The sequence below is a fragment of the Oculina patagonica genome, chromosome 4, assembly GCF_052425735.1.
Source record: "Oculina patagonica isolate OP01 chromosome 4, crgOcupat, whole genome shotgun sequence".
NCBI lineage: Eukaryota > Metazoa > Cnidaria > Anthozoa > Scleractinia > Oculinidae > Oculina > Oculina patagonica.
Window position 1 is genome coordinate 44,416,863 of NC_135761.1, and position 12,140 is coordinate 44,429,002.

At 40.7% G+C, this 12,140-nt stretch overlaps 1 pseudogene across 1 annotated transcript; it reads right to left on the bottom strand.

Annotated features, from left to right (window-relative positions):
• Positions 1-239: 239 nt before the first annotated feature.
• LOC144652492 (ATP-binding cassette sub-family C member 4-like) lies at positions 240-10,546 on the bottom strand (annotated as a pseudogene). The gene is made up of 7 exons (XR_013570554.1): positions 10,024-10,546; positions 9,244-9,623; positions 5,936-7,566; positions 5,103-5,669; positions 4,155-4,295; positions 2,483-2,844; positions 240-1,767 (listed from the first exon to the last, which is right to left on the bottom strand). The product of XR_013570554.1 is annotated as an ATP-binding cassette sub-family C member 4-like (transcript).
• Positions 10,547-12,140: the final 1,594 nt, after the last annotated feature.

The window sequence follows — 12,140 nt, forward strand, 5'->3', positions numbered from 1 at the left end:
ATAGATTGTGTTGGTACAAGTCTCCTCTTTGGTAGTAAGTGCTCCAAGGTTGCTTCAAAAATCCGCCAATACAGTGCTTGGAGTTCTTTTTCTAGATTGCCAAAATTGGGCAATTCCGTGATACTTTGTTTGCAAGAACAGAAACATTATCATTTTAATATGAGCGCTAAATAAACAAGCTTTATTATTCAAATTCTACTAGAACGAGATCATAGATTTGATCCACCCTTTGAGTGATATTGTTGCTAAATATAAGTGCGCCAGTGTTTCAGGTTCACGTTCATCAGTGGTCCGTGTGTGTGTGTGTGGGGGGGGGGGGGGGGGGGGGTTGACGTCAGCTTTACATCCTGGGGACGGGAGAGGTCATAAGGACGGGGATGCTTGTTAAAAAGTGTGAATTATATCCCAGACGAGTCAATCTCTGGACATGTCTCAAGGTATTTTCTGACCCCTAAAAGAGACTATTTTGCTACATGATTGGTCTAGAACGCCAACATAATACTCGTTTCGTCATTTTCAACCTAAAGGAGACCTAGATGAAAAAAAAGCTTGTCCTGAACACCCAAAGTGAGACCAAACTTTATTTACTTAATTTACACCCCTGTAAGCCAAGACAATGAACAACCTCGTCCCTTTCATACCGGAGTCTTCCCAGGGCTTTACATGCAAAACATCGGTAGTTATTTGTCTGGATAGGAACTTATTTGAAATGTTGACTCTGTGATACCATTATTTAGGGACAATTGCAACGCAGCACGTTGCTGCCCTACATGCCACTTAGGCGTAAAGGGCATGAGTTAGTGAGTACAACGCGATGAAAATAAAATCGAATATAATTACTTATAGCGTTGTTGTTTTGTAGAGTCTACTAACTTGTGTAAGGCACGTATAGAGCCTATTTGTTTGCTAGCAGAAGATTCAGAACAGCGTTCACCTGGCGACGTTCTCGATACAGTGGCTGGCTATTGTTGTTTTCGTTAACTCTCAAATGTTCGATAAAATAGAGCAGTGAATTTACAGAGCTATTTAAGGATTTACGCTTGCTTTCGCTGCTCCCTTAAAATACGTTTGACAACTTAAGAAGGCCACGCTCAATTACGTTTCTACCTTTTTAGTCAATCTATTGAGTAAAAAAGCACTGGGTGTTTAGTTCATTTCTTTTCCACCCAATGAAAAGTTTTTTTAGAGGTAAGCGATTTTTGTATGCCGTAGTCAATGTTTCGCACTTTGGTTCTGGCTTTTCACCATGTCAGCAAAGAATCCACCTTTGCCTATCAACACTTCAGGTTTGTCAAACTCTACCACTCGCCCACCGTCAAGAACCAGCACCTTATCATAGTCCATGATAGTGTTTAGTCGATGAGCAATGGTTAGCACTGTGGAATCCTTAAACTTATGACGAATGACTTCCTGGATCAGACGATCAGTCTTGAAATCCACATTAGCAGTGGCCTCATCCATGACGATGATCTTGCTCCTCTGGACAAGTGCACGAGCCAAGCACAGAAGCTGCCTTTCACCAACGCTTAAGTTTGTTCCGGACTCTTTCAGTTTAAATTCGAGTTGTCCGGGCAAACCTTCTACAAGGGTCTTTAACTGCACCCCTTCTAGTGCTGTCCAGATTTCATGGTGCGTATACTGCGAGAATGGGTCCATGTTTCTTTTCAAGGTACCACCAAAAAGGACCGGATCCTGAGTTATAACGGCCATGGACCTTCGGGCCTCTTGAAGATTGATAGATGCAATATCAACACCATCGATAACCACCTGAAAAAGGTCCGTGCACAGTAAATTTCAACGGTGTAACGGGTTCAGTGGGTAGTTTTCGACCATGAGATTCCATTTGTTTACACTTAATTGCAATACCTTGCATAGAAAAAAGGATAAAGGAAAAGTCAAATAGCTATTAATTTAGCGGATGTATAAAATTTATTCGTACAAATTGCCTCAAAATACGAATTATTCAATTTTTCTTGTTAAAGCATAAAATCAATGGACTCAAAGTGTGTAGATAAAAACTCGTGAATTTTCTGTAAAAGCTACAAGTTAGGAAACTATACGCTAATAAATTCCTATTTTCCTCTTTTTTTATGACAACGTTATTGCAATTAGGTGTATATATCAATATTAGTTTACACACTCTGAATCAAAAAGAGCTGCATATATGTAGAAGCATTTAAGTTAAAAATGGCTAAAATATTTTCTCTTCCTCTTTTCAGTTTATGGCTTGTAGGAAATGAGAGATTAAACAAAAGCTGGTCTAGGGTTTATCATGCACGATATTCAAAATGGCCTACCTCCACGTCACCATATAAATATTCGTCACTGGGCTTTTTTTCTACGCAGTGCATTATTCTCGTTTTCTTCTGCACAGCTTCATACATACATAACAACTTGTACACAACTACATGTCTTCCTTATTTCAATTTTGATTCTTTTGGCATAAAATCTGATCCACTGCTATTAGCAATGTTTTACCCACCTTTCCTGAGGGATCTGGCATACGGAACAAAGCGGATACCAGAGATGACTTTCCAGCACCAGTGCGACCCACAACGCCAATCTTCTCCTTACTGGAAACGCAAACGTTGATGTCTTTTAAGATGCGAGGTCCACCGTCAAAGTAAACCAAAGAAAGATCCTGTATGGCTAAGCTTCCTTCTTCGGGCCAGGACTCTGGAGGACGGGTTTCATGGCTTTAACCGGGCTCAGAATCGATTTCAGTATACGCCATGACACGTTCGACTGACGTCATCATGTTTTCTACTTCTGAAGCCAAACGTACGCCATATTGAGTTATGTTCAATGTTTGCAGTGCGTAGGTTAGAGCAAGTCCAGCCATTGCTAAGGAAAACAAGACAGCGTAACGTAAATTGTCTATGATCACAGACGTATTATATTAAAGACGTAGATCTCTTGAGAGTCAAGTAAGTCAATGAGTCATGAGTCAATGAGTCAAATCTTTAATTAAAGTTATTAATTTGAAAAGAGTGCTGCCCTACAACAAATAAAAGCTAACCTTAAGCAGACTAGAGTTGAACTAACCGCAAGCAAACTGGAGTGCAAGTTACCGCAAGCAGAGTAAAGTAGAACTAACCGTAAGCGAAGTGGAGTGCTTCACAGCTTCCTTGTATAAGGAGAAAACCGTGGTTCAATAGATAATAACCTGCTTTGTGTAAATATCATCTTGTCTCGTCGATTCATGACTCATGGCTCATAGACCATCTAACTCATAAAACAGGGTACCTCGTCTGTCTCGAGAAACAATGGCGCTTTCGCGCAGTTGCTTATTCAAGTGATGTTATTAGCTATTTGTGAGGTATACCAACCTTCATAATAAGGCTTATGTGTTTAAGAATGAATTTGATTTGCAATCTTTTAAAAGTTTATTCTGTGTAAATTTTCGTGAGGAGAGGATCGACACAAACGAGTCAAAGTGGAATGTCCTTATTATGGAGGTGTACTTTTAGAATGTTCCAGGTACCGGTAGAGATGATATCAGGGAAGGGGAGGGGGTGACGTATGGTGTTTTTGGAGTGCTATACGTTCACTGTAGTACAGTAGAATGATAATTAGTAGCGTTTAAAACGGTGACCAAATCATGTACAGTGACAAAATCAGAAGGGAGGCTTTGTATGCTAATACGGATGTAACTAAATGTTTTGTCTTGAAGGAACTGTGATACGGCTAAGTTAATTTTATGTTATTAAATTTTGCCAACCATTCGCTATGAAACTAAATGTTTGCAAAGAAATGAGTTCTATGATTCTAAATGACAAAGCTATAGCTTCATTGCAGCCAAATGTGTCTCCCGGCGGTCATATTTTAAAGTTACAAGCAGACCTGTTTAACTTTGAAAACTGTTCCGTCGGACCATTTTTAAAAAACCCATATCGCAATCCATTTCAATTCTCGTCATGTTTGGCCATCCGTACCTTCTTTTGCATTTGGTGTGTTCCTTCACTGTTCTAAGTGGTTATTTTATATATTTAAACGAATTTGATGGTAATTTCCTATGCCTAAGTTTGGCTAAAATCCGCGACACGGTTCCTTTAAGTTCTTTCAGAAAGGTTGTTGTAGATGGGTGTAATGAAATTAGAATACCAACCGTGATGACGATGACGTTGAACATGCACAACTAAGAATATACTCACCAGGATTTTCATTAATCAAAATGGCAGCAAGCCCGACAATCGTAATGAACGCACTTGAGAGAAGATCGAGACGGAAACCGAACCATCGACTACTGGAAACCACCATAAAAAAAGCTTGCGAGTTTTCGTCCTGATATCTGAAAATTTAAATTGCAAAATAAAAGAAGGTCATGTTTAAAATGTCTCGTTAGCTACTTAAACGGAACAATCGTTGACAAAAGTAGTTGGAACGCTTACGCCAAAAAGATAAAAAACCCGGATACTTGGCGCTTAAACTTTCTTAATGGGGAAAGCAAAAATCCTAATAGGTCCCCCTCACTTCTTTCAATGTTGAACCCATTGTGGCTAAGGATTGTTTGTGCAATATGTTTGGGAGCTCATCATTGAGAAGGGAAGGAGAAAGGAATTAATTTGGAAATCGTGCCAACACTTTTGATGAGGGTTGTAGGTTTGTGTACAAAGCAAAGAACCATAAAGACGCGATGGAGAGTGTCAGACGAGGAACGGTAGAAAAGAAGCAAGGACATGAGGGAGCCAGTCCATCCTGTAGACAGAGGAACATATGAGCAATGATCCGATGGGAAAATGGCGGGACCGATAAAATGGGTTCTGTGTTCCTATTTTTCCTCCTGAGAAGAGGGCTAAAGGGACTTTATTATGATCATTTCTATATTAAGACTTCAATTTCGAACGCCAACAAGTGGTATAGTTATTCGTTTTGACGACAGCAGTGTGTGATTTATGTAATACAGCGTAGTGTTCCATACGTGTAGAGTTTCTCGGCTTAGCCTTTTGTTCGCACTGAACAATAATTATAATAATAATAATAATAATAATAATAATAATAATAATAATAATATAATAATAATAAGACTTTATTTAATGAGGGTAACATACTGGTGGCCCAGTAAATTAATAAATTTATAATAAAATTACGACTAACCTGATAAAACCTGTATAGAAAGGCCCTGTTCATGTGTGAAGTGTGTACTATCTCGAGTCCATTAGCTGTTTCCGTGATGTGTGAGTACACAGGGCTGCACTTGATGGCCTCGATTCTCTTGAACTCTCTGGAAGACTTCAGGTAATAACGTAAAAAGTAAACAAATATCCCGACAATTGGAAGGAGAGCCAGGAACAGCCAATAGTTTACGGCAGCTGGCACTATTGTAGAGCAGATTATGAGGAGGCAAGATACACAAGCGTGAAGAAATATCGGCGGCAACACGTCGTCCATACAACCAACGTCTTTGGAAAACCGATTCTGGATTCGTCCTGCTGGATTTGTGTCAAAAAACAACACAGGGGCTTTAATTGTCGACAGGCTCATTCGGTTGTGAAGGTTTTCAGCTGCTCTCAGAAGTGTGTAAGTAAAAAAGAAAGACGACCCTGTCATAAAGATAATGGATAGCGCCACCAGACAGGCGTGAATGACTTGAGTAATCGGCGCTGTCTGTTGGTCATGTGACATCTCTGCCATTCTGGCCAACCACCAGTTTGGAGCTATGAGACAAACTGAAAGAAGTATGCTGTCAGTCTATTTTTTGTTCAATAATTTGCCCTTAGTTGTCCTATTATCGCAAAAATCCCAAACGCGTGTTTAGGATATTTCTATGGGTATTTGTTGACGTTTATAATTTTTAAGACATAGACTTAAGTGGCTAGCTAAGCTGAAGGTCTTCGATGGGAATCATTAAAACTAAGATCCAAAGAAGAAGACTTTTGTTAGTCAGACAATGTCCGGCAACATGGTTTCAACAAAGGTGATTACTAAGTCTTACCTTGCGCCAATATTAACAAAATCGCAAGAAGCATTACCAATGGAACTGGTATGCCCTCCTTAAAGTAATCCCAGTAGACCCGCAAGGTAACAGTTCCAGCCGTTTTACTTTCCTCCTCTTCTTTCAGATCAAGGACTGGTCGGTGATCACCTCTGGACACCGACTTGTTTGAGAGTATCGGAGAGTTTGTAGTTTGCAGTACGCCTTTAATATTTATATCTTGACCGTTTGCATCCTGCTGCAGCTTCGGCATCTCCAAATCACCTTCAAAGGCCACGTTGTCCTTACCTCGTGTGTGTTTCGTAAACGCGACTAAAGGGATAGAAGGTAAATTGATAATTTCCTTGGAAGCGGCTTCTTCATTACAGTCGTCGAGGCTGGAACTTTCTATGGGCCCAAATTCATCTTCGATTGGATCAGGCAATTCCAAACTTCCTAAAAGTTCCTCCATGTTTGTAACCTCCTCGTATCCTCCCTGGAAAGTGATCGAACCGTTTTCCATCACAGCAATGTGATCCACATCTTTCAAATAATGCAACTGGTGGGTTACCAGCAAGCGAATACGACCTGATAAGTGGTCGACTATACAGGCATCGAATAGCTTTCTTCCTACTTTAGTGTCGACTGCACTCAGTGGATCGTCCAGAAGGTAAATATCAGCATCAGAATACACTGCACGAGCTAAACCCACACGTGCTTTTTGACCTCCACTTAGGGTCACTCCACGCTGCCCAATTTCCGTGAGGTCACCGTTACTAAAGATGGACAAGTCTTTTGTCAAACTACACACTTCAATGACGTTTTGAAACTTTTCCTCGTCAAATGGCAGACCAAACAAAATGTTCTCCCTGATAGTGCCAGAAAATATCCAGGGTATTTGAGGTACATAAGCTACTTTCCCATGATACGATATCTTGCCTTCACACAGGGGCAGTTCCCCAAGAATGGCTGTCAGTAAGGAAGATTTGCCGCTTCCAACTGCGCCTGTTATTGCTAGCATGTTATCATCACATCCGACATTTAAAGTAATGTTATTCAATGTTTTAGTGTGATAATCGCTATTCCAAGAACACGATACGCCAGAAAGTAACAGATAAGGCTCTTTTGAGGTTGAGCCTGTCTGATCGACGAGTGGCTGTGATGGAACATCAAATTGATTGGTTGGAGAAATATTGGCAGCACTTATGGGTGTTGAGCTGGGATTGAAGTTTTGGCAATGTCCATTCAGAGACTCGTCTCGCTTACTATAACTAGTCAACTTGACTGGTGCTTTTTTCGCCTTACTATTAAAATGGAGAGCAAGGCCATCGTTAATATTTAACTGCCTTGTTGAAAGCTCATCACCTGCCTTGTGCTGTTCGGGTTCTTCATTCAGAAAGGTCTGCATTCTATCGATTGCTACTTTAGCATCAGCGACATTGTGCATGGCCATACTTAAGTTGTAACAAAATGTCCTCCTTAGAAGCATTAAGCCTAGAAAAAGAGTGAATACCGTGGCTGAGGATAAGTGGGTTCCCGTCAAAACCAGCGTTGTCACTGAAACCAGAGTCGCGATAGGAAGCGTTGTGAGGAACAAAACAACTGCCATGGAAACAATGATAGCTTTGAAACGAATAAGTGACATCTCCTTCCTGCAAGAGTACAGACGTATATATCTGAGGTTATTTTAAATATGCTTTCAATAGTTCCAGCACAATGGTATATGGGGCGCTTCTGTCTGCAATTGTCTCTTTCTTTTTATTTCAGGGACTTAGTAAAGCTCTTCTGAGTAAAAGGTTTAGTGCCAATTGAAACGGTAATTGTAGGTAGCTCTCCCTTTCATCTCTGAACTAATGGGGAACTGTGAAAAAATAACTAATGTTCACCGTCTAGACGCCATAGAAAAAAGTTAAATATAAGGGGAAATGAAACTAAACCCTCCGCACTCCGGGTTCAACAAGTCAGATAGAACCCCCCCCCCTTTTTTTTGAAAGGAATCCCTAAAGGTGGATTTCCACTGACGCGTCAATATTTACGTACGTAAAACGTGCGTAAAAAAGAGAGACGTAGGCAAATTTCCACTGCCGCGTAAAAAGTAATAAAAGCGTTTTTTTTACGTGCGTTGAACGTACGCAAATGCCCGCCATCCTGAATTGTCAAGTTGGTGAATAGAGTGTGTTGTTGGCAGCCACATTGGAGAAGTGAAACAATAAATTGTTTTTCCTTTGGAAAAAAATAATTAACATTTTTATGCAGGTATCTTGTTGTTTGACTCTTCCAACATGGCTGCCATGAAAACACTTTGTACCACACGCTAGTAAAAGAAATGCGTGAATATGACCAAGAGGCATTTTATAAATACTTCCGAAAGACACCATCAAGTAAAAAAAGACTTGAGGCGACCTTCCGGGATTGCCGGTTCAAAGCCTACGTGACCTGACGCCAGGCGTTTTCTTTCACTACTGCGTTCGTGTAATTTGGTTCTGTAGTCAGTTCTATAGATTACTGCTGGAAATGTTCGGACTTTCTCGATGAGAAGTGCTTCTACATCTGAATGTTTTCCCATGCAAATCGACAGAGATTTAAAACAAAATGGTTTTCCACATGGTAAGTGGTGTCATGTGACAAAATCCAAAAGTATGATTGGGTAAATCGCTGCGTAACCGCAGACAGCCGCGAAAAAGTTGAACTCAGTTCAACTTTTTTGAAAACACTTGCGATCGCTGCGTGCGTAAATGTCCGTGGAACGTACGTAAGTACCAAGAAAAAAACGTGGCATTGGAAATTGGACAAAGTAAACTTGACACACGTAATCGCCCGCGTAAATTTTTACGTACGTTAACGTGCGTCAACAAAAACGCGACAGTGGAAATCCACTTTACGAGAGACAAATCTGGGCGTGGCTGAATTTTTTTTGACACCTAAAAGATATTAAAATCCCAAAAATAGGAATTATATTTTGTAGATTTCTTTGTGTGCAACCATAATCGAGACCTTGGCGGCTAAAAAAATTGGCGTTTTTCCCGGAACACCCAAAGTGAGACCGCAAATCCGAAATTTACACCCCTAAGCGAGATGAAGAGCATTCCCGCCCCTTTCATATGAGAGTCCCCCCCCCCCCCCCCGGGATAGAAACAAAGTCGCTAGAGCACTTTTTATACGCTTGTCTTCTGACCACCTTCCTGCGTTGTCGCCGTTGCCAAATTCATCAAACGCCGTGTTTGATTTATGGCGTTCTTACACTTTGTGAAAGGTACACGAGTAAAATTTGGTTTGATTGATGACAGAGACGTCGGCGCAAAGCGAACTTTTCGTTCAGTCATGCTTACCTGCGAATGTCGCGCACGATGTCTCTAAAGTTCCACTCCCAAGCATACATCTTCACTGCTCGAATTCCAGAGATGATTTCATTCATTACCACCAGCCGCTTGTCGGTGAAAGCGGCCGCTTTCTCTCTTAGCTTGGCAGCTTTCTTTGCCATTAACATTTGAAACGCGACTAAAACGAAATATACGGCAGCACCAACCAGAGCCTCCCAGCCAATCAAGTACCACAGGATAACCAAGCTTGTTATGATTTCCAGTGGTGCGGATAACACAAAACCCCAGTTAGTTATGCTCTTCTCAATTTTTTGTGCGTCATTGGAGACCAGGTTGATAGTATTTCCAGACATCGTCGCTTCGAGGCTGTAACGATTTAGATTGAGAACCTAAAAGTAGGAAACGCAAGGCTTTTAATTTGGCCCCTAATTTTTACAGACCTTAGCTCACGTTTTCTGATATTTATGACGGTCTCAAAAATGAGGGAAAGGGTTGTTGGAGACACAGTGAAACTGGATCAATGTTAAAATTCACCAGTCAAACCATTTCCTTAGGCCAACTTAATTTTATTACAAGAATTAACGGCATTGCAAACTGATAAAACGGTCATCCTTTGAGACTCATGCACAAGGAAACCCATAAAGCGAGATAAAACAAAAAAAAAAAATCGTTGATGAAGTAAAATCTCAATGAATTCCTTGGACTCTGGCCAGTATATTTATGTTTTCCCAGCAACCTTCCCCTCCCGGCGCTAACTTTTCACTTTGTTCAACTACATTAATAGTTTACCTTCTTGTAAACGAGTCCTATTAACGCCACTTTCAGCTTCAATCCCCAAAGGTCGGTTGCGTAATTGTAATGTTGTGTTGATACAGCTTGTATCGTACTTGTCATTCCCAAAAGCGCCACGTAGATTAGGGCAAACTTCATGTCCATATTTGGCCCATCATTTAACATTTTCAGCACAAGCCATAGACACACAGGCAGGAAGACAGCACTTATAGACCGAAGAACCAGCAAAATTATTATCACAAAACGTGATCTCCAGAGAATAAGCCTGGCCACTGCTTTCCACAAGCGTGGTTTCGTATTTTTTAGCTGACTCCTTTGCAGCTCATCCAACCAACATTTGTCAGCTTCCTTGACAAGCAACTCGGACGTGTAGTCTTTGAGAAGAGGAAACAAATCCTCATCGGTCAGCGGTCGCTTACTTCCCAGCTGTCAATACGTCATTTAGCCACCAAAAGAACATGATTGACAGCCAACTTGCCCCATCTCTTGGGTTGTTGCTCTTTGATGTTTTCTCCATGTTTTTTTTTTGGACCGTCTCACTCCGGGTGGGAGCTAACTGTTTTATTCTAATTGAAGATTGAACCATAACATCGATCAGTTGTTTTTAATTGGAAGAAATATGTAGTCTCATTTTTTTCATGAATTTCGCACAAGGACTCTTCTACGGTTGTGGTAGAAAGCTATCACAAATGCTTCTTTCCGACTTACTTAGCTACACTCCTTAGGTTAGGTCCAGGGGGGGGGGTACTTCGGCTTGTAAATGACGGGGATGATCGAATGGAGGCAAAACTCAGAACCCCCAAAAAAATCCCTAGTTTTCCGACATTACCCAAAAAAATCCCTGAACCAAAAATAACCCCCAAAAAAAATCCCTCATACCCCTAAATTGTCAGGAGGTGTAACATAACACAAAGAACGCTCGTTTTGTTATTCATCATACCATAAAGACGCCAAGGCCGCGCCAAGGCACTTTAGTTCGTGATACCCAAAAAAATCCCCACTAAATCAAGAACCCAAAAAAATACTTGCCAAACAACCAAAAAAAAACCCGGAATCGAAAATTTCAAACCCAAAAACAATCCCATCATCCCCGTCATTAACAAGCCGGAGTACCCCCCCCCCCCCCCGGGAGGTTAGGGCTTCCAGACTTCGCTTTTCAGGCACCTCTGAATTGTTTTACGTAGCCACTTCTGTTTAGGACTGAACTCAGGTATTGTTCAATAAATGCTTCATATATGAAATAAGATACTTGGGAGATGCCTAAGCAATATCAGCCCACACACTAACACCCCCGGGTCAAAGCAAGGTGCTCGAGTTCGACATTCAAGATGGGTTAATGTTCCAGGCTAGTATTGAAATCCATGGAATAAGGCTTTTCTGCAATATACGTTATTTGCAAGGGAGATAATCATAGAATTCATAGAGATAATTTTAGAACACAGGCTTTTGTCATGACAGGTGCAGATCTTTGCCAAAATGCCCCTGTATTTCAATTAGGCGCCGGTCGAATGATGTCAGTAGAGTTGAAATAGCAAAGGTATCGGTGACGTCATCTGTTGCTGTTTATGTATCAACCAAAGATTTATTGGCTGTTGAAACAAAGAAATCTTGGCAATTTGAATAACAGAGCATTGTTTGTAAACAGACATCTTCCCTATAGTAATAGAAATGCAACCGCAGGAAAAAAGCATTTAGCTCTCAAAAACAGTTTTGAGCGCACTTTAAGGAATAAATTTACAAAACTAAATGTCCCACTGCTCTTTTTTGGCCTGTTTAGGACAACTACTTCTAGAAGACCTCAGAGAAAAAAAACACATTAATATTCATAAGTTCAGTTTTTACAGTATATAAATGTTCAGATGCGAGCCTTTCCATTCGAACTCCAGAATGTGTTACCAAAATTTTGCCTTACATCAAGAAGCATTCACTTTGTCTATGAGCTACAGGTTCTGCTATGCACACCGGGTTTTTTCTTCGCGTCCATTGTGCTCATTATTTGAGGTGCGTGATTAAATATTCAAATTGTAAGGTGCCAATAAACAAACCTGTACTTCCATAAAAGATGGCTTTCAGTGTCAAACCAACAGAAATGCTTCAGTTCATTGCTTAACCTT